The following is a 25,894-nucleotide window of genomic DNA, read 5'->3' as shown; positions in this document are numbered from 1 at the left end:
TGGCTCACGGGCTTAGTTGCTCCGCGGCATGTGGGACCTTCCCAGACCAGGGCTCGAACCCGTGTCCCCTGCATTGGCAGGCAGATTCTTAACCACTGCGCCACCAGGGAAGCCCCAAGTTTTAATTTATTTTGACTCTGTGTTTGTTTGGGAGAGTCAGGTATACGGGTAAAAATTCATGCCACTAACTCTTGTTGGGCCACTGGAAATATACTGGATGGATTACACCTTGGCCTTGAAGGTATTACTCCTGTTACTATATCTTGTTACCATGATTATCTAAAAAAGAATATCCCTTTTCCAGCTTATGGCCCACTAAAACCATGAGGCCTTTTTCTTGGGCCATGTCTGCTTTTTATAAGGGAGAGCTTGCTTCTTTGATAAATAGACTTTTCCCTCCTTATTTTTAGAAGATAATATTGCCTTATATTGAAACCTTCACAAACAACCCTATTCAACTTATCCTCTGAAAAAGTAATGAGCATACTAAAAATCCATCATCTAAATTGTTGACGAAGATCTTAGACGCCTAGAATTAAGTTCTGTGGGACAGTCCTTAATGTTATATGCTTTCGTTGACGGCTTAAAACCAAATGGATAAAAAAAAAAAAAAAAAAAAAAAAAAAAAAACCAAATGGATACCGTCTAACACAGTCTCCCCAATAATTCCAAACTAGTGTGCTATGAATTTTTTGTGTGTGGGGAGGGAACCTGGGCAAGGAGTTATACCTAGGTTTCTGTATATCTCTCATTATTTGTAGATTTTTGTATCTAATGTTTCATGCATATGTGTATTTCTATTTTTTAAATGTGTCTTAAAGCTATTAGGAGTCATAAATCACAAATTCATCTAAAATTGTTATTAAATTCTTATGGATTTTGGTCATTATGTATTTTCTCAATCAATAAATAACAAAGTACGTTTGCTATTTTGTAGAAATCCTTGAGCAATAGTGTATATAGCGAAGGTATTCATTACAATTTTGCTCATAATATCCCCAAACTTGGAAATAACCTGGCTATAAGTCAGTTAAGTAAATTATAGTATATAATACAATGGTATAACCTTCAGCTATTAAAATAATTATACTTATTTACATGAAAAATGTCTAAAACATTTTTGGGTAGTGAAATATTGCTTTTTGTTTTACTTCTTTAATGTTTGTAGATTTTTTTAATATTTATTTTATGTATTTATTTATTTATTTTGGCTGTGCCGGGTCTTAGTTGTGGCACGCAGGATCTTCGTTGTGGCATGCAGGATCTTTTAGTTGCGGCATGCAGCCTTCTTAGTTGCGGCATGTGGACTCTTAGTTGCAGCATGCAAGCGGGATCTAGTTCCCCCGACCAGGGATTGGACCCAGGCCCCCTGCACTGGGAGCGTGGAGTCTTACCCACTGGACCACCAGGGAAGTCCCTGTAGATATTTTTTAAATATAAGAATATAATTTTTCAAAAGTAAGAAAACTTTTTACAGGTTTGTACATATTAAAATATTGAGTATGATTTGGATAAACCACATCTTCCTAGTCTGACTATAAGAAAAAAATAAAATTCCCATTGTTATTGTCCTTTGTCTCTATGACCCATCACTCAGTCATTGAAATAACTCAAATTCTTTGGCATAATTTGCTCATTATGACCCTATGTCGGGTGGCTTTCACACAGCTAATATACTATACATTCAGCCTTTCATATGTGGAATTCAAACTCTGTACTCTACTAACAGAAGGATGTTTTGAATTCTCACACGGTTGTGGTGACTGCCAATTTGTTCAGTTTCAACAGCAGCATTTTCTGTTCTACAATTGTTTGGGTTGTGCAATTATTTAACTTTTTTGTTATTAAAAAATAGAATATTAGAGACTTCTTCTTAAACATGAGTGTTTGAACATAACTTTTCATCTCTGTTTCCTCCTACAACCCAACTAAAATAACAGTAAAGAAATTAAAAGTTATAAACAAAGAGAAAGAAAATGGAAGAGAAGATAGTTTAGCAATATCAACAAACTTTAGGAAGAGGGACAATGAATGAATGAGTGGTTTCTGATTTAGCAGAGGAGAGAATCTGTTAAAAGAGTATACTTATTCAGTGATAGAATTAAGGAATTCAAGACAACGGGTCATTCTAAAGGCTTACACGTGGGATAGAACTCTCAGCTAGAGTATTGGTTAAAAGTTTGTATTAAGAGCACTTAGATCCCCAGGTCTCTTCCTTCAGCCTAAGTAGCTGTGAGGCATCCCTCCCCAACTCCAACAGCAGAGAAGTGCCTACAGGTAGAAGCAGAGAGGCTCTGACCTTAGGGACACCTGGCACTGCTAAAGGTGGGAGGAAGGCACCAAATTGAAAACAGAGGGATTAATTGAAGGTCAGACTACTGAATGGTAAGAACCCCCATATTCTTTGCTTGAATTCCAGAGTGTTGTCAGCTAAACATACATCTTGGACCTACCCACCACTCCCAGAAGTTTAGAGGAATCTCCTCGGGGGAAACTGACCATCCCAAGAAAACAGACCTACAGATATTAATATTTGGGTCTCCTGATGAATAGTAGTTTCCTATGGTTAACTCATTAATTAACAATCTCTGCCCAGGCACATAGAACTTTCACTCATCAGATTTTTAGTGCCTTATTTTAAATACCAATTGACTAACAGACAGTCAAGGAAATCCCATAACTTGAAAGACAAAAAAAAGGCAGAAAAAAACTAAGAAGAAAGACAATGCAGAGAGCAGAAGTAAATTTCAAAAAAGGTGTAAGTAATATGTTCCAACAAAGAAAAAGATATTGCACCTATTATGGAAGAATATGATGTTATGGAAAAAGAACATTTAGAAAATGGGAAAGATCTCTTAATAATAAAACAGCTGATATATCAAAAATCAAAAGTCCAGTAGAAAGGTTGGAAGATCAAGTTGGGAAAATATTCAGGAAATGGAACAAAAGAGAGAAACAAATAGAAAATAGAAGAAAAAAAGATAAGAATTTAGATTAATCTGCAATGTACAAAAAAATCCAGAAAGAGAAAGAAGAAGGAACAAAGGAGAGGAAATTATCAATAAAATAATAAAATAAAATTTCCTCTACTATAAGGAGAAAGAAAAGATGGAAAGGTTTCCAGGGCAAAAAAAAAAAATTCAAAGAATTAGGAATTGGACTTCTCAAAAGCAATGATGAAAGCTAGAAGACATTGGAATATGCCTTTAAAATTCTGAGAGAACATTATTTCCAACCTGGCTTTCAATTCCCAGCTAAATATTTAATTAAGTTAGAGGGTGGAATTAAGACTGGTTGAGATCTCAAAAACATAAAATAAAAGTATTTCAAATGTACTCTTTCTCAGGAAGCTACTTTTTTGTTCCAAAAGATTGAGGGGATAAGCCAAGGAAGAAGAAAATGTGGTCTTAAGGAAGGAGGGGATGCAACACAAGGGTGGAGTGAAGGGGATTCTTGGGCTGCAGGCAAAGACAAATTCAAGGATAAGTGGGTTTCAAGAGCACCCAGTGCAGGTCAGACAGGATGGTGAAAGCTCCGGAAGGATAGCTTCACAAAATTGATAAATTTACTGATGTTGATCATACTGAGAAGAGTACCATATTCCTCTTAGAAAGTTTAGGGATAACTTAGAAATAATTACATGGACAACTAAGTACTATAAACAAAAAATAAGACAATTATATACTTTAGGGGGAAAAAAAGTAGTGCCTGGTAATAAACATAATCAAAGTAGACTGAGTGGTTCAACTGCGACCTAAGTCTACCTAGCAACAAAAATATCAATTCTGATTTTTATATTTTTTAGTATAATTTTGAATGTTGATTTAATAAAAATAATAGTGACATAGTTCTATTTGTAGACAGAAATTGAGGAAGTATGTGTATGGTGATGGTGGGGTGGTATAAGGAAACTAAATCCTCATCTTCTACCATTGGAAGTAAATAAATAATATCCAAAATAGAAAATTTTGAAAAAATTAGCAGTATAACCATATTTAGAAAGAAAAAAAAAACAGAAGAAACAACTAAAAGGTTTTTTATATGGTTGCCACTAGGAACAGGCATTGGAATGGGAAGAGATGGGGCTAATGGTTATACTTATAAATTCTAAAAGTTACAATACTGTTGAGTATATATGCATGCATATTTTACTTTAATATACATAAAAAAGTTTTTTAATTACTGGAGAACAGAATCAAAGTGCTATTATTGGTGATAGGAAGCAAAGTTCTCATTAATTTAATAGACTTGAGACAAGTATGAAAATCATTATGCTGAAGTGGTCAGTCTTCGGCCTAAAACAGATGTCAGTTAGATTTATTTAATGTAGTCAAGGTAAACAAAAACCAATTCAATATATTGAATTATAAAGGAAAAGAAAAAAACAGCAAAATAAAATGCTTGAAATAGATTACTAAAGATTCTGTCTAAAAGGGAGGGTGAAATTATAGTCTTTAGGATGTTTTTAACACTCTGAAAATGTGTGTATAACTCTCATTATACACATAACTCCATTTATTCTCTAATACATGTCTCTTTTCCAGGCAGATTTTTAGGAATACACTGTGTGGGAGTGGGAGAAAACATATATTAAAGTCTAAGAAGTCTGTTTAAAGTAACAAGATCATCCTAATTTTCCTCTTCAGTGAGAGACACTTCATTTTTTCTTTTCCAGTTCTCAAAGACTTATTCCATGAAGGCACTATTTTGGTGCATTTTTACTGCATAGAAGTCCTTATAATTATTAGTGACTTTGGGTTTGTACAGCAGAAGACTCTCCTTTTGGTCAGGAGGACTTGTTGCATGCTTCCAGCCTGGAAGAAACTGTCTTTCTCCCAACTTTCAGACTCTCCTTTGCATCTGAGAGCATGGCCAGGTAATGGACTATTGGGCTACTGCAAACTCCAAATTGTGTTCTAAGGACTCCCTCTCCCCCTGCCCCCAACACCACCACCATTAACGCTGTGGGCAGATTATCTTTCCTTTTGAGAAAAAGTTTAAGAGCAAATAGCAGGTGCGTCAAGTGTCTTCTAAGAGAAAACATGCTGTGTGATTTTACAAACCAGTGATTTCCAACCAGCCAAGCTCTCCCTTTTAGGTTTGTCTTGACCCCACCAGCAGGTAGTTTTCAGCTCAGCTCGGAGGCCACTCATGGCATCCATTGTGTGGCATGAAAATGGACTATGTTTGGCTTGTGTTCAGGCTCTAAAAATATCCCAGCTAAGAGGTGCAGTGGAGAGAAGGGCAGCAGGGGGTGAAATGGGCTGAGAGGAGACTTGGGCCTCCAGAAGATGGAAGGGGAGGAAAAGGAAATGCGGCCAATCATTTGGCTATTCTTTCTTGAGTTCCTTGCAGCCAGCATTGCATTAGGGCAGCTTTTTAGGAGGCTTTCACAGCAAGGCAGGGATTCATCGTCCTCCCTACAGTGTAAATGAGCACCTGCCAGTGCTGGGTCTGCCTTTCCCTCTCAATCATGTCAGGGGGAGCAGATCTGAGAGGCTTTTCAGGATCTTCCATGATCTCAAAAAAGCTGCCTACAAATGTTTCTCTATTCATCTCGTGAACTCTGAAAGGTCTTCATCCCAAGTGCAGAGATCCAGATCATCTCCCCCAGGGGATCCCCCACTACTTTCTCCTAGATGAGAAGTTCCTCAAGGACAGAAAAAGTCACGTACAACGGAGCATTTGACCCAATGCCCAACAAGTGTCTTGTCCATGGTGGGCGCCCGGTGTACGCATGCTACATGAATAACTGAAGACGCCTGAGAGATGTCTTCTCCTTTGAATGGTTAAAAGTGATTATTGTCCAGGATATATGGTTTCTTTTGAGAATAAGAAAATAATGATCCTTCTTGTTCATTGCCAGCAAACAAACATCCAAGAAGTGGTTTTTACATAGTTTTAAAACAAACATAATATACCCAATAATAAATTTTCTTCCCAACCGATGCTAGCTAGAGAACATTTTAAGCCAAAATTAAAATTCCAGAGATATTTCTGAAGTATGGTAAATATCATTAGGCTAATAGCTCTCTTTTAGGCTCTTGGTTCTGTTATCACTACAGGATGATCCTAATTTCCTAAACAAGGATACATACAGGCTATTCCTCTGCTTGGAATGCCAGGGCCTATCCCCTGATACACCAGTGAGCTCTTATTTATCCTTCAAAACCCAGCCAAAGAATCACCTCTTCTGGGAAGCCTCCCCTGCCACTGTCCCACCTCCAGACTAAATAAAGTTATATGTTTCCTTGTGATTGGAATATTTTTTGATTGTTATACACAAATCACCAAATTGTAATTTACTGTTTTCTTTGTAAGATCCTTGAGGGCAAGGATTATGTCTTATTTACCTCTAGTTCTCCTTGACCTAACTTAGGGACTGGCATAGCATAGAGTAGTCGGTAAACATTGGTTGAATTGAATTGAATGGTAATAGAGCATCTTTTCTTACTTGTGAACTTACTGTATGAAGTCTTACAATTATATAAAATGTCTTTATATTTAGTTACATATTTAACAAATTGTCTTTATTAAAAAGATTAAAATTACATGAAATCAGTGTGTCCTGGAACATCCTAGACATATGGCCATATGGCTTCAAAGTCACATAATACCAGCAGCTTGGATTTATCTAATTTGACAAAGTGAGGTGTTCACTAGCGTTTGAAAGAAATGTCAGGCAAAACCACGGTGGGGGGATGGGGGGGTGAATGGGGGTGGAGGAAGTTGTTTAAATTAATTTCAGTTGCCAAAGGGAAGTGATTCACTTCCGAGTGATTAGTTTTGATTCTGGTATTAATTTCCTAGCACAAATCTGGTAGTTTATCTTCTAATAATTGGTTTAATACCTTTGGGTGTTATTTGGCCCTTTTTCAATGCAACGAACGACTCAGTTTTAAAATATAAGAAAACACTTGTTACAAGTACTTGCTAATTAAAGAACTAGATTCTTCTAGTCTTTAAATTAGGTTCTCAGGGAAATTAGGAGGATGATTAGTACAGAATTACCTCAAAAGCAGTGAAAATTATAGGGGTTAAACCAATTTGGATTATGAAAGAATAGGGGATAGTAGTGGGAACTTGATCTTTCTATGCTGGAGAAATAGCACCTGCAGTATTAAAGCATTTCATTAATTCATTTGTTCATTCAACAAACTCATATTAAGGCTTACCAAAAACATTGCAGTGGCTATGGTGGCATGCAGTAGGACCCCCAAAAAGTACTTGATAGGATGTCCCAGCAGGTTCAAAAATTAATGTCCTTCTTTAAGAAATCAACTGAATGCCATAACTTATTTTGGTTGTTGGCATAAGACAAGTTATAAGAGAGGTCTTAGAAGAATGGTCAACATAAAACATAACTCGATCTCAGGTGAATCAGGTTAACGCTGAAATTCTATCCCTAATTATATATATATCACAGCAGAGAGAACTTAATCTACAAAGAAGCCTAGGTATTAACAAGATTTGTGTGTGCAGTATTCAAACCTGACTTACTGTTTATCTGTTTGTTTGTTAACGAGCTATAACCTTTAGTATGAGAAAAGTAGGAATGTAAGTGTCTAGAATCTGGCTCTTTCCAGGCTTCATCCTTTGTGTTCAAGAACCTCAGAAGGAGATAATTGACAGTGGGAGTTGATCTGAACCAACAGGCTATCAGTATAAAACCATTAATTTTGCACCTATTAAGTCTTTAAGGCACTAAGGATGCCAAAAAGTATAAGCTGTGGGGTCTCTGTCTTCACTGGGCTTATAGACTCTCAAAGGATGGAATGTGTATAAGAAGATAAATAACATTGGAGAAACATGCAAAATGCTAACTATGATATAGACTGTAAGTTCAGGGATGGATTGTCTGGTTGGGGAAATGGAGGAAGAACTTGACAAAGGCCTTGAAAGAGGGGAATGTAGGAGAGGGGTGAGAGAGGGGTGGCAGAATGGGAGGACACAGCTGGGATAACAGCAGGGAGGAGGGAATATGGGTGGCGTTGAAGAGCAGTGAATAGACCAGTTGTGCCATGGTGCACGGTTAGCTTGGAATGGAATTTACAAACTGGAACCTGATGACCAATTTTGCACTATAGTATGTGCATTATTTGGCCTGAATTCAGTTTAAATATTGAAAAACTGGTAGAATCACATCAAAATCTAGATTTCTGATATACTCTTTTTTAAAAATTTTATTGAAGTATAGTTGATTTACAATGTTGTGTTTAATTTCTGCTGTACAGCAAAGTGACTCAGTTATACAGATGTATATTCTTTTTCATATTCTTTTCCATTATGGTTTATCACGGGATACTGAATATAGTTCCTTGTGCTATACAGTAGGACCTTGTCGTTTATCCATCCTATATATAATAGTTTGCATCTGCTAATCCCAAACTCCCAATCCTTCCCTCCCCCACCCCCGATTCCTGATATACTCTTAAAAATTGGAAAATCTGATAGGCCTGTGTTCCTGACAAGGCAATAATCACTTGAAGCTGAATCACTGCTATGCCCTTCAGACCCGAGTGAGCATTCCACTTTGATGCCGTCCCTATGTGGCCCATTTGCTTGTTTACTTCTTCTGTTTCAGGCTTACCACTGTGTAATTAGTCAGCTTGTGTTAGGTTATGCTGTAGTAACAAGCACTCCCCAAAATCTCAGTGGCTCACAAATACAAAATTTTATTTCCCATCCTTATTACACGTCGGCTGTGGTTGGTTGTGGCAGTACTCTGTGTATCTCCTTCATTCTGGGATCTAGGCTGAAGTAGCAGCCCCTACCTGGGTACCTAATTACCATTCTCACAGCAGAGGGGAAAAAAGAGCAGTGGCAGAGCTGAGATGGCTCTTAAAACTTTACTCAGACACAGCATATGTCACTTCCTCTGAGAGTACATTTGGCCAAAGAATGTCACTGGCCAAGCCTGTGTGAATGGTTTGGGAAAATGTCATCTCACAGGGAGGTTCAGTGACTAATTGAGAACATGTAATACCAATCTTCAACAGTATTTGGATGTATTCCTCCCCTGCTGAGAAATTTGGGAATGAAGTAGGAGTGAGAATCAGAGGGCCTTGGATGCAATCTGCAAGGCTTCATATCTGAGAGCAAAGTTCCACAGGCACATCAAACAAACAAACACAACAACAACACCTGGGAAGGCCTGATTCTGGGAAACAGGGCTTTCACATCCCCCTCATAAGAAGCATGCTGCTGAACTTGACAGAAGCTAATAGAGGAGGAAGAATGGGTTGGATCCCTTTGCCCCTGTCTTTATTTACAGCAAAGGACAGAACACTTTGTCACCTTGGAAACAGCCAACAAAGGCAGTGTGTAAAGCTATAAGAAATCCCTGTCTGCTCTCTCAGAGCTGGCTGGGGCTAAATAGTGGGGTGGGGTATTCTGCCACTCGACTGCCCTGGGTCTTGGGTATTGGGTAGTCAGGCAGGTTACTCCAGCTGGAAGGAAAAGTTGTTTGGCCTTTGATGGCCACAGCTGACTACATAATATGTACCTCCTTGTCTTCTGTATTCAGAGATAACACTGCTGACAGAGGAGAGTGCGGCCACAGTGTCTGAACCTGTGACCTACGCTAGGGACAGTACAGTCTCTCTGTTGTACAGCTATTCTTTACAAGTCTCATTGCAGTCAATGGTTTCACAGTCTGTGCCACTTTTACTCTGAAAAAGCCACAACAACCTGGGAGCTTTTGCTATCATTCCCAAGGGTCACCTATGTGTTGTTGCTTGCATATGTATAATTACTAATCTTCTCTTCCTTTTTTATGCTAAATTGTGTTTAACATTGCATTAGTAAAATTCTTCAAGAAGCTGGATGTGCTTTTGCCATAGGCCAGAGGGAGATGTTAAATTAACTAAAAGATTGGTCACACTTATTGCTGTGTCAGCTTGGAGACTTGGCGTGACGTCCAAGGTCATATTGATGCTACTCTGGCACTATCAAAAGGTCCTTGGCCTTTGAAATAGGGTATTGAGTTTCTTGGACTTCCCAGGTATTATCAGTTAGGTAACAGCACACAGCTGACAATAGCCCAGCACGTCTTTAGCCTCACCTGTGCAGTATATACTTGCAGGCCTGAGGCCACTCCTACATGACTATTCATAAGTGGCATCAAATTTTTTGTTGTATTCTACTAGAGGAATCATCTGATTTTGTTTTTAGATTGAACATTACTGAGCTCAAAACTTTATAATAAATTCCAGTCCATTTGAATACTAAACTCCAGACTATTTACATGTCTTCACATACAATGTGGTATAACTGTAACAACAGACTGAAGGAAACCTGAGCTTTGGCTTCAGCTCAGCCACTTATTATGTGACTGTAAAGAAGTCATTTATTCCTTTGTAAAAAGAGTGGACTAGATCAGACAAGAGACAGCAAACATATGACTAATGTGCCGTTAATCTAACAGCTTAGACATGGCAGACATGGCTAATCAATCGTGGCCCTGATTCCTACTGACCCTGGAATGGTCCTCAGGATCTTTTTCAGCACAAAATTCGAGGCAGCTGCTACCAGTCATTGGGATTGACACCCAAGTTGAAATCTATGTGAAAGTCTAGGTCTAGACAATCTACAATATATGGAGGTAACATGTGAAAGTGCTTTGCAAACTCTTTTATGTTGTACAAATTTAAGGTGCTATTATTGTTATTACTATGCATTACTACTGTTACAGAAAATCTGTGCAGATTTTGTTCAGGATATATGAGGTGCTGACGGTGGTTTGTATCTTGCCAACACTGCCTACAGCTGTTATTCTAATAGCATACACTAAATGCTCCTGGAATTTTTAAAGTGAGCATAGACAATGAAAGCAGTTTTAAGATGCAGAGCAAGGACCGCCTTGGACTGCCGGGGAAACATACTGACTTGGGTTTGAAGCTTGGCTTCACCATTTGAGCTGTAAATACTGGATTGCCACTGAAACTCTCTGAGCCTCAGTTTCCCCATCTACAAAGTGTGCTCTATCATTTCCTCTCGGGGTTGTTGGAAAATTTAAATGAGTTAACATGTAAAATAAAAAGCAAAAACCATGATTCATAAGCTGCGCTCTACAAATGTTAGTTCCTGAGGCTGGAAAACTGGTTTATAACGAGCACTCTAGGACTTTTGACTCACTTTCTATTTTAAAAAGAGTTTGGTAAGCTTTAAGAGTTAGAAAACACTTTCAGTCAGAAACAGTATTATCTTAGGGCAAGAGATAAACACCTGCATTTCCTTAGGTCACCATCTTCCTTCAAAATGAAGGTAAGAGCTGGAGTACAAGCCCTCCCTCTTCAAGATTTGCCTCCTTAACCAATGAGATGTTGCAATTTCTTTTTATATAAAACAATTAGAAAATTTCGAGGGAATGATAACTCAAAAGCTTCTAATGCTGTGTGGATGACATTCAATAAGAGAAAAATGCTATGACTCAAAATAATATACTGCTAACTCTGTGCTAAGATTTGAAACTGTCATATTATGCATGCACAATGCTTGATAGTGTAGATGAGAATAATGCAAATCCCTCTGGGAATGTATATGTGACACTTTTCAGAGTGATCTGTGTCGGAGTTCCAAGCACCTCAAAAAGAAGGCTTCTAATGCTCAAAATCTAGGAACTTCTGCTATTTCCACCCCAAAGATTAGAATTTCTTTTGAAACTGTAACCTCTGCGCTTTCTTCTGCCTCCACCACTATTCCTCTTCCTTCCACCTCCGCTCTGCCAAGTTCATTGTCAGTACATATTTTTCCTCACATTTGGAGTGCAAAGCCATTTAATTATCCTAGAAGGAAATCTTGAGGGTACAGGCTGTATACAGCAGGTTAAAATTAATAATATATAACTTAGTTAAAAATCTGTTTGGAGTAGCTTGATTCACAAATCTTGCTTTTGTGATAGCTCATTTTGGGAGCAAAACTTTTTATCTTCTCCAAAAGCAATGGTCTTCTGTGGATCAACATTGATGAAGAGTCTTAGGGTCCAGAAGTACCTATTCAATCTGTGGGATTTCCTAAGGATTAAGGGAAAATATTCTTGAGCATTTTCTTGAGTAAATGCATTTTTAAAAATGCAAATGGATATAATTAATCCCTGAGTTCTAAGTCTGTGGTAAGCAATCTTTTTATGGAAGAATCAATATAAAAACATAAAAAGTTCAGCCCCCACTTTCTTATTTTTTTCCACCTGAAAATGTCTTTTTTTCTCTCTCCTCATAAAAATGGCATAAATTCAGAAAAAAATTAGGGCTGTTTTTAGTCAATAAATATGAATATTTAGACCCATTAAAGAAACAGCAAGCCAAATGGGGACCTTTTTCAGTCTTTCTATGAAATTAAATAAAAATTCAAGGCATGTAGCCATAAGCCACAAAGTACTCATCACTTTTCTAAGAGCATATAGTTTTTTCTTCTATTTGTTGTCTCTTCTAAATTATTGTTATGGGCAAATAACATGATTGTATACCTGAAAAACATAGGAGAATCACTTTTAAAACGACCATAACTGAATTCAATATGGAGAATAGTTAAAAAATATATTTAAATGTGTGTGTATATACACATATATACATATATACACATATGCACACCAATATAAACACATTGATCTATACGTATGTGTTGTGTAAATATGTATATAGGAAGCCATCTACCTCTGAGAGTTGGGATAATTCTAAAATAATTTTTATATATGGGGAAATAATTAGCTCCAATTAGTCCCTTCTACTCAGAGAGAATTATGGAAACAGGAGTGGTAAAAGAAAGACAGAAATTTTAAATCCTCACTACTCTTTGTTGTTAAAATGTGAGACAGAATGGATGGCTTTTGTTTTATCAGAGTATCTAAATGTATCTTTGGATATGTAAAGGTGGGCCAGAGATATGCAGAGGGTACAGAGTGAAGTTACTCAAAATATATGATAAAGAAAGTGAATAGGCAAAGGGGTTAACTTCTACCATGGAGCCCATGGATTGTTTAGATTGTTGTGAAGAAGAGACCCTGGCAGTGGGGTAAAAGTGAGATCCAGAGGTCAAAGAGAGAAGGGCTCAGTGTCAGAAGTGACCATGAGACCATAGGCTTCCAAGAATTTGCAATACTATACTGAGGGAAGTTGAATGACAGGCATTGCAGTTAGCACCAAATGTGAGTTAGGAGTCTTATGGTAATTATATTTATATCTCAAAGGAATAGATACCCATTTACATTTGTTTAAACATTGAATCAAGTCTGGAGAATACGTGCCAAACTATTCATGGTCGTAACGACAACTCATTCCTAGAGATGCTAATTCATTAGGTTTGGAATGGGGGCCCCAAATGTGTTTATTTAAAAACTTATTTAGGAAAGGTACCAAGCATTGATGAGAGAAATAAAGGACCTAAATATATACAGGTATATAATATTTTCACTAACTGAAATACTGAGTTTTGTGAAGATGTCAAATCTCCTAAAAGTAATCTAGAGATTTAATGTAACGTCAGTCAAAATCCCAACACATTTTTTTTCCAGGAAATCAACAGTCCGGTGCTCAATGTATATGAAAATGCAAAGGACCAAGAACAGCCAAACCAATCTTAATGAAAAAGAAGACAGTCAGAGGACCTTTATGCTATCATATACTATGACTTATCACAAAGCTAAATAAATTACTACAATAATGGCACAGAGAGGGAAAATAGATGAATGGAACACAATAAAGTGTCCAGAAACAAAGCCACACAACTGATTTATGACATGTGACTTATGACAAAGGTATCATTGCACAACAATGGAGAAAGGTGGGTCTTTTCCATAAATAGTGCTGGGTCGGTTGGCATGCATCCATAGGGGAAAAAAATGAATGTTGACCTCTACCTCACACCACACACAAAAAGTCAATTCTAGATTGAAATTGTGTTTAAATGTGAAAGATAAAACAATAAGGCTTCTGGAAGATAACATTAGAAAATATATTTGTGACCTGACAGGATCCCTCCCTCACCCCCCACCCTCCGCCAAAGAACACGAACCACCTAGCCTAGGGTGACCAATCATTCTGGTTTATCCTGGACTGTTCTTGTTTTAACGTTGACATCCCATGTCCCGGCAAACCCTTTAGTTCCAGCCAAACTGGGATGGTTCGTCACCCATAAGGGAAAAGATTGACAAAGTGAACTACATCAAAACTTAGAGCGTCCGTTCATCAAAGACATCACTGAGAGAGGAAAATGCAAACACCAGGATGGGAGGAGATATTTACAACACATCTAGCCAACAAAAGGTTCATATACAATGCCTTCCTACAGATCAATAAGACAATACAGCAGTAAAATGAGCAAAAGTCTTGAAAAGGCAGTTCACAAAATAGCCAACAAAGATATTAAAAGTTACTCGAATTTGTACGTCATGGGTTATGTGGTTACTTTTAATACATGTTTTCCAGGAGATTAAACATGGGTCTGTCAGACTGTAAAGAGGATCTAGATAGAATCAGGATAAAGATTCTCCTTTCAGTCACACCATGAGGAGGTCCCAAAGAGTTAACAATAGAGTCATTTTATACTAATTCAACATTATTTTTAATCAGTATAAATAATTATGCAGACGTTATTTAGAAAACTATCTAGAGTTTATGCCATGATGGGAGTTTTGTTACTCTCAATTAGCCCATCTGGCTGTCTGCTTCAAGTCCTGATAACAAAAGAACTCAGTGTAGGGGTTTTTAGAGAGACATCCCTGCATAGGATGAATTCTCTAAATATAGAGACGGGATTTCCATGCCCAGTGACCACATGGAGTGCGCAGCTCCCCTCACCAAACGATGTCCAGGCTCTGCATTCCTGAGTTGCATGCACTCCTGAAGTAGCACGGAGTCCTGTTGGATGGAGACAAAATTGGGATTGCCAAAGATGGTGGGAAAGGTTGGAGGCCAAAGGCGTGCTCTTTTAAAGAATGTAACACTATTTCTAAATAGTGATTTAAAATATTTCTGTGAAATGATGAATAGCGAAATAGTGAAGAATGAATTGAGAATCCACTTGGTGAAGGAAATAATAATGGGGGAGGAGGCATGGTCAGATTTTACCAAAGCAACGGCCCTCAGCCTGAGTAGGCTACTGTGTGGCTTGAAGAAATATGGCAGCTCCCAGGAAAGGGGGAAAGGGGGAAAGGGGAGAAGGGAGCTGAGTTTCTGAGTAAAAGAGTTGGTTTCAGGGAAAGTTTCAATAATTCAAAAAAATCTTACTGTTTCATTTAATGCCTTTTTAAAAAAAGAATTAAAAAATTTCAAACACATTATGGGGCATGAATCCCAAGGCCAGCTTCCAGAGTGTGTCTGTTGAACCCATCAGCTGGCAGCCCCAGGAATCTGTGTTCATTACTATGTGTGTTAGGGAGAAGCATTTGAGGAGGTTTGGGGTAGATACTAGAGAAGAGAGGGGAAAGTGAATTAAGAATGGTGCCTGTTCCCCAGCCAGACCTCAGGAGAGAGAAGGGATGATTCAAAGCCCAAGGAGCAGTTTTCTTAAGTCACTTGGTGTGACCTGGGGCACAAGCAGGGATGCTTCTGGGCTGGTTGACAGATTTCAATACAGCAGTGCAGTGAGATGCCCTAACTCCACATCAGCTGAACACCCAGCATTCAAGGTCACAGGGGGGTCCAGAAGCTGTTTGGTGTGCCCATGGCCTTGGGGTTGTGACAGCCCTGGGAGGCTGCCTGCTCCTGCATGAATGGCAGGGGGACTCTGCACAGAGAGGAACGTGAAAGGCCAACTTCGAATGGCGTGTGCTGACGTTTTACAGTGATGGGGATTGGTGCTGTGAATAGGAATTTGGGGATTATTGTGGATAATTTGACCTCCTTTATACCCATAGGCCAGTAGGGTCTTGAGACATCTAGGGTATATGATATCAACGTGGTCTATGTGGTTTATTTTTCTAAAACAAACTAAAGGGGATTCAATTATAATACATAATAAGACGCTCATTTATTTCACATTGTTAGGAAACATGATATTCCAAGTAAGTCAATTTTCCAAATGATTGAAACAGCACTTTAAGATTTATAACCTTTTACTCTTTCTGATGGAAAGCCTGCCAAAGTATACTGTATACTTTGCTACTTTCTTAAGCAGAAGCAAAGATGAGTCTAACCATTCCTTGTTGTCTCCGAGTCATGATGAGCACTGATTACTTTTTGTATATAGTATGGTAAGAACCTGACGTAGGTAGGGCTATACTCTCCTAAAATAAATTGTGCCTAGACTGCCATGTTTTCTGAATTCTTGTATCACTTTTGGTAGTTTGTCTCTCTTCCACTGTTATTAGGCTGTCAATAGAGACTTCTTGCTTCTCTCAGGGAGACGGTTTCTAGGACTCTTCTTTACCCCCATCATCATTTTAATTTGATATTTAATCTGCTTTGGATCTAGAAGTTACCTGACTCTTGTGAAAATTCTGCCTAAAAAAGCAAAAAAAAATTGGGTTCTAACTTCTGACAGAGGGTCAGAAAGGTTTGCCTAGAAACGAAGCGCAAGTCTTTAAGAAGTTAGTTTGTTTATTTGGAGGCATTTCAAATGAACTTTGGGTCTTGGCTGTGTTCTCCCAAATTGAAGTTACTGGATGAAGAACTTCCAGAAAAGTGGTTTTTAGTGTACATGTAATTGAGATGGTGAGGAGTGGGGAAGAGATGATTGTAGCCCTCCATCTCACCCTGATCACCATTATTCTATTTATTTTATGGAAATTGTAGTTAATATTCTGAATTAATTAGATTGTACAATCAGTTTCAAAAGCATAATGCAGTGGTGTATAAAATTTAATAATGCATAAAACCTGTTATGAAAATTTAAAATTTTAGGGCCTAGATGAAATTCAAACATGAATTTTGTATGAAGAAATGAAACAAAATAGTTTTGTTCGAATAATTTGCTTTATTACAAGGGAGAACATCCACATCCTCATTTAAATACTATACCATTCATCACATGCAATGCTTCCCAGCAAACTAATTTTAGATAGACTCCAGATGCGATAAATATCAAAGGGGTATATCATTGTCCCGCCTCCGCTTGTTTTCCTTTTGAAGATCAGCAGGCTTAGTAAAAACAGATTTCCTAAAATAAGCATTATCATATGCAGAGAAGACTGGAAATCATAAATGATGTGAGCAACTTCCCTTGATTATGACAGGAAGCCTACATATGTAATCTTTGTAACGAATAAACATCTTCAATTTCTAGTATTATATCATCCAATTCCAGGAAAACATTATCATAATATGAAATAGATGAGAAAGTAAATAGCAATCAGAACTATCTGGCAATGAGAAACACTAGGTTTTCTCTCTCCTGAGTTGGGGCAGCCTGGCTTAGTGAGAAAAGCAGGTGTAATGTGGTCATGGGTTCAACTCTTACTGCCTATGTGACTTTGGGCAAGTTACTAAATTTCTCTGAATCTCAGTTCCTCTAAACATGAAATGAAAATGTTGCTTCGTTCTCAAGGGTGGCATACTATTTAAATGAGATCATGTATATTTAGCACTTTCCTCCATCCTACATGCCCTCTATTTGGAAACTGTAGTCCTCACCTCCAGCCCCGGCTCCCCTCTTGTGTGTCTTATCTTTATAGGGCCCTTCCAACCTCCCAGCCAGGAAACTAGTGGTTGTCCAAGACTCCTCCCTTTCCTTCCTCCCACTGGCTCCCACTTTGAGATCACCTGATCTATGTGGACTTCATACTGTGCACTTAACCCACACTGGTGAATGCTCAATAACCTAAAATTTTCTTGAGGAAAGGAATTGTACCTTTTATCTCTGGCAATGATATCTACGGACCTGAAGTAAAATAAAAGAGAAGAGCAGTAGCTCAATAAATCCCAGTTTGCTCTCTCCCTATTCCTGCCTGTGCTCAAGATGCTGACTTGTGCTGCTGGCTCTTGCCCTGTCAACCCATGTAGGACTAGTCCCTGTGGGTATTTCTGGTGGGACTTTGTGGGTGTGTCCCATGATCCTCCCACCACCTGAAACAACAGGGAGCATGGAGAGAGCACTGTGATCCCCATTTTACAGAGGAGACCCTGAAGACAAGGCATTTAAGTCTCCTATCTGAGGTTAAACAGTGAGTGACAGGCAGAATGGGATTGACCTCAGATCTAGCTGATGCCAGAAGTCACCTAAGCATCATATTCGATTCCCTCCTCAAACACATCTGATCAGCTACCCAAGGCATCCCCTATTTTATACCCTTTTGTTTACTTAAGCTTCCCTCTCCCAGCACTGCTATTGCTTTCGGTTGATGCTGCTGGTCCCTTTCCCAAAGCACTGCAGTCCTTGATTTGCTGAGTGGGGCAGAGTTCTCTCTCTGTTTTGTGCATTAAACTCAGTCAGAGGAGTATCAAAGCTCCTCATGTCTCAATGTCCTAGAGAAAGTTCCATGAGATGGTCTTTATAGACAGGGCTGAAATTCATCAGGTAAGGCATGGGGCATAGCTGGCATCTACTCTGATGAGCTGGTCGTCTGTTCTAGTTGGTCAATGCTTGTACCATACTAGGTGTTAAATATTTTGAATATCACCTCTGCTTCCAGAGCTTCCTCTCCACAAGAATCCATAGATGAGTGCTCATGGGAATCTGAGCCAGACATTTAACCTGAGTAATGGATACCATGTTCAAATCATAGTTGCTTATCCCCTTGAAAGACCAAGATGGATTTGGATACATGGTCAAGCTGAAAAGTGCCAGGAACATTTAGGATAGTTTGTCTCCCAGAAGTTTCTTTAGACCTTCAAGCAAACAGACATCTGCTGATCTATGTCACTCTACTAGGTATGTCCAGACACAGTTAAGCATTAACGTTATACACAGTTCGGGCTCAGTTTGAGAGGTCTGACTTACTTGATTGTAATGAGAGGGGAATGAATGGGCATCATGGTTAGTGTACATTTCTGGATAAGTAATAATAGGGACAGACTTCTTTTGTATTAAAATTTTCTGTGCTTATGATTTTGCTAATCTTTCTTATAATTAAGTCAGTTTCCATTTTATACATGTCAAGGTATGTTGCTTGTTGCATACAAATTCATAGTTGTTACAGCTTCTTGATGGATTAGCCTTTTGTTATCATGTATTTTTATTCCTTTTGCCTTAAATTCCAATTTTTCTGATAATAATATTGCTAAATATCTTTCTTGTAGAGGAATTCATTTATGTTTTCTTCTAGAACTTTTCTTTCTGTTTTTTACATTTAAATCTTTGAACCATTGAGAATTTTTTTTTTTTCTCAGCTCTCCTATCTAGGTCTCAATGGAAAGCACTCCTGCTGTCTTTCTTTTGGATCTTGCTATTCAAAAACCTCCCATCCCCATAAACATGGAGTTATATATATTAATATACATGGTGTTTATTTTCCTGTGACTTCTTTTTTTTTTTCATTCTAGGGCCATGGAATGAGTCCCTGCAGAGGAAAAATAGTATTTGTGCCAATTCAGCCATTTATTTACCCAAGGCCCAGAGAGGGGACCTGGATGGAGAGGTGGAGGCTGTCCTTAAAGGGTGAACCATTGAGAATTGATCTTGGCCTAGGTTTGAGGTATAGACCCAATTTTAAAAATTGGATAAACTGCTTTAATATAAGTTAAATATAATTTTTAAATGAATTAATATAAATTTAATTTCAATTAATATTAATTTAAAAATTTTAAAATATATGTGATATATATTAATACACACATATGTTTTGTTTTTGAAATATATTCAATATATATTTATATGCATACATATGTACATATTTGTTTTGAAGTCTCTCTCTCTCTCTCTCTCTCTCTCTCTCTGTCTCTTTCTTTGGCTGTTTAATAGTTTTGTAGTTACCTCCACACCACCTCCCAAACTTCTAGGCCATAACCAGGTCTTCTGATGGTGCTAGAACAATACTAGAACAATCCAGGGAGCAATTCTACTCACTTCCTGGTAGCAAGGCTGTGTCTTGGTCTTCCTACTTGGCTAACTCCTCAACTTCCTATAAAGCCTTAGTCCCAGGCAGTAGTCAAGCAGCAATTTTACTCGGCCTTCATCTATAAAGGTGTGTGGGAGTGTGAAATGCCACAGGTAGACGGTTGCTTGTGAGTAACAGGAAATGTTTGTAAATAGCCTGCATTCAGCAAGAGAGAATTGGTTGAGTAAGTCACGGTTTGTGCACACAATGAAGTACACACAGCCACAAAAAAGATGAGTAAAATCTCCAAATCCTGATTTTCTGAATATACAGTTAAGTGAAGAAAGCAAGGTACAGAACAGTATATATGGTATCTATATTTTGTGTAAGAAAGGGAGAGAAATAAGAATTTATGTGGTTGCAAGAAGAGATGTTGGAAGGATAAGCAACAAATAAATAAAAATGGCTTCCTAAAGAGGAGGGGAAGTGGGGAATGGAGTAAACATGAGAGTTCCTTGTACCATAAAATGCTGTAGTTTTGATTTTTGATTTATGTAAGATCTATCTATGTAAGATGACTTATGGAAGATAAAATTATAACAAAAACCCACCAATTACAAAAGGTGTGTGTGTGTGTGTGTGTGTGTGTGTGTGCGTGCTGGGGGGCAGGGCAAAGATGCTTCAAGTCATGAGCCTAGTTCTGGTTCTTTCTCTTTGTGGCACTAAAATCCCAGGCACCACTGCCTTCTACCTGGCCTGCAGCCCACGAGGCCCCACGCAGCAAACCCACTTATGTACTCTTCCAGATTCACGGAAATGATAACTGATTTTGGGCCCATTTCTTTTTGTTTTTTTCTCCTTGTAGTTTATCTATCACTGCTGTATATTTAGGGTAGAGGAAATGCTGGGATGTGTGAAACTTCTGTGACCTGGGAAGTCCCTTTCCTTTTGTTTTAACCCTTATTATTGAAAATTCCTTTAAAATACTTCTTTTCCTGCCTTAGAAAGTCTAGTATACTCAGAATAATTAAATATTTCTTGGATGATTAAACATTAGAATGAAGTTTCTAAACCTTAATTTTCTATATGAAGTATCATATTTCATAGATTTAATATGCCATTGATTGTAAGATGTACCATTATTTTATACACCATTAAAAATGCTGCCAATTAAACTATGATATAGCGCTTTCTTACCATATCCTTTGTAAGATGCATCTTGATTTCAAAGATATTAAAATGTGAAATAAATGTGCATCTTAGAGTAGATAAAACATAGAGTTACAGAGGTAGACTTGGAAGATAAAAAAGTTGAATTAAATGTGTACTCACCCCAAGGTTTCCAAAAAACAAAAGGAAATGTTTTGCCTAGAGTAATGCCAAGTGCATGGTAGGTACTTGATGAACGCTTGTGAGAGAATAAAGGCTTCTTACATGTATTGGATAGCCACTAAAATATAGGGGGAAGTATGCAAAAAAATTGTTTTTTAAAAAACTGCTAAGCATATACTATATCTAGGCCTGTGCTGGAACATTAAGCATAAAGAGAGAACAAAAAATAATGAGGACAATATAGCACAGCCCTTTCATACTTTATAGTCTAGTGAAAGAGACAAATGTAACAAACATAGTCTGACATCGGGGGTAAGGTCAGGACTGAAAGTGTAGATTTGGGGGTTGGCTTCAGAGAGATAACAGAAATTGAAATTGTGGGGATAGATAATGACATCAAACAGGCTTGTAGCAGTGAGGGAGGGACAAGGGCAGATCCTTGGAGAGTACTTATACTAAAAGGGAGGAAGAAGGGGATCCAGTGAAGAAAACCAAGACATGTTTAGAGAGATAAGAGGAAACACTGGAGAGCAATTTGTCATTGAAACCAGAGTTAGAGAGATGGTTTTAAGAAGGAAGGAGCCATCACTGTTGTCTAATTGCTGAGAGATGGGACAAGATGAGGACTGAAAGTGTTATCAGATTTGGCAGTTGGGTGGTCATCAGTGACTTCTAATAAAGTAATTTCAGGAAAATGATTGGAACAGATGTCAGACTATAAGAAGTTGATGAGTAAATGCAGGAAGAGTTTATTTAGAAAAGGCTTATGAGGAAGGATAGGAAGAGGCAGGAAAAAACAGGAAGGGCAGAAATGGAATCAATGAATGCAGGGGTAAAAATAGACAACAACACATGGAAACAAAGCAAAAGGCTGAATGTCTAGATACAGTAGGAGGCAGGTTGTGGAGGCAGATGGCAGCCAAGGCACAGAGCAGATCTGGGATCCAGGAGAGGGTATGGGATCAGGCAGTCTTTGGTTCAACTCTTAATTCTGTTCCTTGCTGTATGAACTTGGACAAGTTACTTCACCTCTGCCCTTCAGATACTAAGAAAGTATCTTCAGGAAGGAGGCAGACCCTCCAAAAACATTCCTACAGTAAACATGATACATTTCTCCATTTTTTTCCTCCTTATAAGTTTAATGTAGCCTGATGACATAAGTCCAAAGCATAATTCGAGAAAAGAATCTTACAAGGGGACAAAATGATGTATTTCAAGTGCACGGCTCTCTGACAGTTTGGCTTTTAAGAGTATCTAGAGCTGGAATTAGAAGTGGATTTCATCCTGCACACCAACACTGATGACATGGCAATGACTGCCTGAAGCACTGGTTGGAAAGAATCATGTTTGAGCAACAGTCAAGGGTCAGCATAGCAAAGGGTTATGGATTAAAGAAGTTGGCCAGGGGCTTGGAAGGGACGGCTGTAAGAGTATTGCCATGAATTTGCTAACCCTGAGCCAGAGGGAACAATGGGCTATATATCCATCAGACAGTTCTCCATCAATGATACTGAGCTTTTTGATAAGCATTGAATTGTAAAGATTTCAGTGTACATTCTCTGAGAAGTACACATATGCTACATTGTACATTAACAGTAGAAACATAAATTGCAGCAGACAGCTACAGTAAGTAGGTTTGACATCCTTTTATGAAAGTTAAGATGTGATTGGGATATTTTCACTAATTTAATAGAGGTCGTCTCCACATGCTCATGGATGAGGACCATGGAAATATCTGAGGCAAGATCAAAATCTTCCTCGGACAAAATTCTGGGTACGTTGTAAGAAATGGAGAAAAAGGAGATCAAGGTCCTAATGCTTCCTATACAATGGTCATGATCATTTCATCTTGAAAGTTTTTTAGAGTCACTGCTGCCAAGCTTGCTCCACTTCAATGAAGTATTCATAGCATATGTACCTTTAAGCAATGAAACATCTTGGTTGAATCTTCTAGGACAGTACATTTCATATATATATATGTATATCTATATACATATATATATAATTTTTTTAAAGCAGTGATACCATGTTTTCAAATGAAATCTTATCTTGAATTCCAATATAGATAAAGCAGAGACACCCCAGCTAAAGAGGAGGTAGAGGGGTTGGTCTTCAGCCTACCTTAAGGCCAGCCCTAAGGGCTTCGTGAAACATGGCTTGAAAGCCCCGCTATAAGATTAATTAGCTACGAAATACACCCCTAGGTCACTAAAGAAATTAATTTGCTATATTAGAATGATAATCTTTATGAAAAGCTAAAATGTTGGAGATGTTTATAAAAATATGATAATTTTTCATTTATTCACCCAAGGTAATTACAATCATTAAAATACATTTCCCAGAGTCTGGATTCCTCAGTCTTTAACAAAACTATGTAGCAGCACCAAGAGTTAACTTCAGTACAAGGAAGTCTGTACCAGGCCCAGTCCCAGTCCCAGGCTTCCCTTCAGCTGTGGAGAAGATCTGATTTGCTTGTTTCTCCTAACACGGTCTGCTCTCTTGAGAACAATGGTACTCCATGGCCCAAGAAAGCTGCAGGAATTTCAGTCTTCACATCTGCATTCCAGGCAGCAGGAAGGGAAAAAGGAAGAACAAAGGAACTGCTTCTTTTAGGAGCTCTCCCAGAAAGCCCACCCAACAATTCCTTAAAACTCAAAAGCCAAAATTTAGTCGCATGGCCACACCTAGCTGCAAAGGCTTGTGTGTTGCCCTTCAGCAGGATAGATTGATATATTCACATCCACACATTACCACAGTTACCTAAGGAACATCCAGTAACAGTAACTTCTAGGCAGGCTAGGCAGACTCATCATAACCTTGTATTACTTCTATACCTTGTGTATGTGTGATTTTATATATATATATATGAAACCATATGTATACATTTGTGTTACCACCAGCACAGTTAGGGTACAGAACAACTCCACTACCCAAAATAAGCCTCCCATATACCCTTATAGTTATACCTTCTCCCACCATTACCTCCTGGCAAATACTGACCTATCACTACAGTTTTGTTATTTCAAGGATGTCATATGAATGGAATCATGCAATATGATTCCTTTTGAGATTTTTCTGCTTTCCCTCAGTGTAATGCCTTTGAGATTCATTGAAGTTGTTGCACCTGTCAATAATTCGATTTTTTTTTTTTTACAGCTGAATAGTATTACATGTTATGAATGTACCACAGTTTGTTTATCCATTCACTTGTTGAAGGACCTTTGAATTGTTTCTAGTTTTTGGCAATTATAATAGAGTTGCTATTTGTGTATATGTTTTTGTGTGAACATAAGTTTGCATCCATGTCTATATTTTTATTATAATGAGATTACATACAAGGACATTATGTGTTTATATGTTCTCTTCCCACATGAGCTATATGAGCACCTCCAGGATTTTGCCTGATCCAAAGCAAGCAGCATAGTGTTATGAGAGTACAGCCCCTGACCTGTGTTTTTTTTTTTCCTTAATCATGGAATTTTATTTTATTTATTTATTTGTTTTAATTAATTAATTTATTTAATTTTGGCTGTGTTGGGTCTTTGTTGCTGCGCACGGGCTTTCTCTAGTTGCGGCGAGCGGGGGGCTACACTTCGTTGCGGTGCGCGGGCGTCTCATTGCGGTGGCTTCTCTTGTTGCAGAGCACGGGCTCTAGGCGCGCAGGCTTCAGTAGTTGTGGTGCATGGGCTCAGTAGTTGTGGCTCGTGGGCTTAGTTGCTCCATGGCATGTGGGATCTTCCTGGACCAGGGATCGAACCCATGTCCCCTGCATTGGCAGGCGGATTCTTAACCACTGTACCACCAGGGAAGTCCCCCTGACCTGTGTTTGATTCTCAGCTCTACTGTTTAATAGTGGTGTGACGTTGGGCAAGTTACTTACCACCTCTGTGCCTCACTTTCCCCCATCCTGGAAAATGGAAGCAGCTGCATAATCTGCACATTGGTTCCTTGACCTGTAGAGTGAGGGCTATTACATGGGAGAGGCCAAGTGGAGGCCACTAGACCCACCTCTATCTAGGAAAATAGTAAACCAAAAGGAACACTGCATTACTGGAGAGACTGCAGAGATTAGTGCCACCATCAAGGATTTGGAAGATGTAGGGGTGGTTATTACCACCACATCCCCATTTAACTCTCCCATTTGGCCTATACAGAAGACAGATGGATCTTGGAGAATGACAGTGGATTACTGTAAACTTAACTGGGTGGTGACTCCACTTATACCTGCTGTACCAGATGTGGTTTCAGTGCTTGAGCAAATTAACACATCTCCTGGAAACTGAGATATAGCTATTAATCTGGCAAGTGCCTTTTTCTCCATCCCTGTTAATAAGACCCACAAGAAGCAGTTTGCTTTCAGCAAATAAACCTTCACTGTCTCACCTCAGAAGTATGTCAACTCTCCAGCTGTGCATTATAATTTAGTTCCCTGGATCTTGCTCTCCTTTCCCTTCCACAAGCTATTACACTAGTACATTACACTGATGACATCATGCAGATTGGACCTAGCGAGCAAGAAGTAGCAACTACTTCAGACTTACTGGTAAGACATTTGCGTGTCAGAGGGTGGGAAACAAGTCTGACACAAATTCAGGGGGCTTCTACCTCAGTGAAATTTCTAGGGGTCCACTGGTGTGGGGCATGTCAAGATAT

The sequence above is a fragment of the Eubalaena glacialis genome, chromosome 3 (genome assembly GCF_028564815.1).
Source record: "Eubalaena glacialis isolate mEubGla1 chromosome 3, mEubGla1.1.hap2.+ XY, whole genome shotgun sequence".
In the NCBI taxonomy this organism is placed as follows: Eukaryota; Metazoa; Chordata; class Mammalia; order Artiodactyla; family Balaenidae; genus Eubalaena; species Eubalaena glacialis.
This window is presented reverse-complemented; position numbering follows the sequence as displayed.